The sequence below is a fragment of the Mobula hypostoma genome, chromosome 9, assembly GCF_963921235.1.
Source record: "Mobula hypostoma chromosome 9, sMobHyp1.1, whole genome shotgun sequence".
NCBI classification, from domain to species: Eukaryota; Metazoa; Chordata; class Chondrichthyes; order Myliobatiformes; family Myliobatidae; genus Mobula; species Mobula hypostoma.
In genome coordinates this window covers 148,343,696-148,346,195 of record NC_086105.1, presented here as the reverse complement: position 1 = coordinate 148,346,195, position 2,500 = coordinate 148,343,696, and the positions used below count along the sequence as shown (strand labels likewise).

General features: G+C 42.6%; 1 protein-coding gene across 1 annotated transcript in view; it reads left to right on the top strand.

The window, feature by feature from the left end:
• dxo (decapping exoribonuclease) overlaps positions 1-2,500 on the top strand; it is a 15,084-nt gene that overhangs the window by 496 nt on the left and 12,088 nt on the right. The gene's annotated exons all lie outside the window — the stretch shown is intronic.

Genomic DNA, 2,500 nt, shown 5'->3' with positions numbered 1-2,500 from the left:
TTCATTCCGCCTCGTCACTGCTTAAAGATTAAGATTTTATGTTTACAGATGAAATTGTAGTCGTTATTTGTCACGAGTACATCGAAACTCACGGTGAAATACGTCATTTGTATCGACAACCAGCACAGTCCGAGGATATGCTGGGGGCAGCCCGCAAGCGTGGCCACCCTTCTGGCGCCAACACAGCAAACTAACCCATTGGTCTTTGGGATGTGGGAGGAAACCAGAGCATCCTGAGGAAACCCACACAGTCACGGGAAGAGCGTACAAACTCCTGACAGACAGTGGTGGGAATGACAGCTGCGATCGTGCAAATCGCAGGGATGCTGTGATTCCTTTAACCAATTTCCCCCTGGATCAATAAAGTAGGACTATGACTTTACTAAAACGTGGGCAACTTCTTTCTTTCTCTTATGCTGTCTTTTTGCATTACTTACTAAATTTAATTTTTATTTATATATATTATTGTGACTTATTTTTATTGTTGTGCATTGCTTTGTACTGCTGCTGCAAAACAACAAATTTCACGACTTATGCCGGTGATATTAAACCTGAGCCTGAGTTACTGAAAGTTCACAGGGAAAAAAGGTGATTGTACAAAGATACGTAAAGGAAGCTAAAACAGAACAAAATTAACAATCTCAACCCTAATCCAACAGTGTTCTATGTTATTTGGTTGTCATCATGCACATGATGGGCTGAAGGGCCTGCTTCTAAGGTGTATGACTATGATGTAGTGGTTAGCATCGTACCAGCAATCACCGATCATGGTTCTATTCCCGTCGCTGTCAGTAAGGAGTTTGTATGTTCTCCCCGTCAGTACACACACTTGGAAGACATACGGTTAGGGCTGGTGAGTTGTAGGCGTGCTATGTTGGCCACAGAAATGTGGCAACACTTGCGGGCTGCCCCCAGCGCATTCTCTGACTGTGTTGGTCGTTGACACAGACGACACATTTCACTGTATATTTTGATGGTACATGCAACAAATAAATCTAATCTATCTTTACTATTCGGCCCTGTGTTTAACACACACCCTGCTGGCACAGCTGCCTTTTTCCCCTTTACAACATCTCCATTGCAGCATGACAAACTAAATGTTTTGTTTGTCAGTATTGGGGCGCCATGATAGCGTAGCAGTTAGCATGACAGTGCTACAGCTCGGAGTGCAACTCCATCGTTGTCCGTAACGGAGTCTGAACGCCTCCCGATGGAACGCGTGGTTCCCTCCGGGTGCTCCAGTTTCCTCCCACCGTCCAAAGCGGTGCAGGCTAGTTGGTTAATTGGTCATTGTAAATTGTCCCATGATTAGGCTAGCGTTACATCGGGGGTTACTGGGCTGTGCAGCTCCAAGAGCCAGAAGGGTCTGTTCTTCACTCCAAGAAGGCCCACCAGTGCCTTTACTTCCTGAGAGAACTAAAGAAATTTGTCCTGTCCCCTAAAACCCTCACTAATTTTTATAGATGCACCGTAGAAAGCATTGTTCTGGGGTGCATCACAACCTGGCATGGAAATTGTCCTGTCCGAGACCAGAAAAAGCTGCAGAAGATCGTGAACACGGCGCAGCACATCACACAAACCAATCTTCCGTCTGTGGACTCACTTTACACCGCATGCTGTCGGAGCAGTGCTGCCAGGATAATCAAGGACACAACCCACCCAGCCAACACACTTTTCGTCCCTCTTCCCTCCGGGAGAAGGTGCAGGAGCTTGAAGACTCGTACGGACAGATTTGGGAACGGCTTCTTTCCAACTGTGATAAGACTGCTGAACGGATCCTGACCCGGATCTGGGCCCTTCCCTCCAAATATCCGGACCTGCCTCTCGGTTTTTTTGCACTACCTTAGTTTCCATTTTTCTATTTTCTATTTATGATTTATAATTTAAATTTTTAATATTTACTAATTTTTACTATTTTTAATATTTAATATTTGTAATCCAAGGAGCGGAAAGTGCAGAATCAAATATCGCTGTAATGATTGTATGTTCTAGTATCAATTGTTTCGCGACAATAAAGTATAAAGTATCTCAATAAATTAAATAAATATAACTTGTCATAAATTCTACTGATTTTCTTTCCCTGTAAATCCTTGCAAGAAAATGAATCTCAAAAGTAGTATATGGTTACACTTACATTCAGTAAAAGTTCAAAAGTGTTCAAAAGTAAACTTATTATCGAAGTATGACTAGATTACCTTTTACTACCCTGAGGTAAATTTTCGTGCAGGCATCTACAGGAAAATAAAGAAATGCAATAGTATCAATGAAAAGCTATACCTAAATGAAAATTGACAAACAACCAATGTGCAAGAGAAGACAAATCATGCAAATAATTTAAAAAGTAAATAAATAATATCAAGAACACGAGTTGTAGAGACCTTTAAAGTGAGTTCAGTGATGGGGTGGTGAAGTTATCCCCTCTGGTTCAAGAGCCTGATGGCTGAGGGGTGGTAACTGTTCCTGAAGCTGGTGGTGTGGGACCTGATGCTCTTGTATCTCC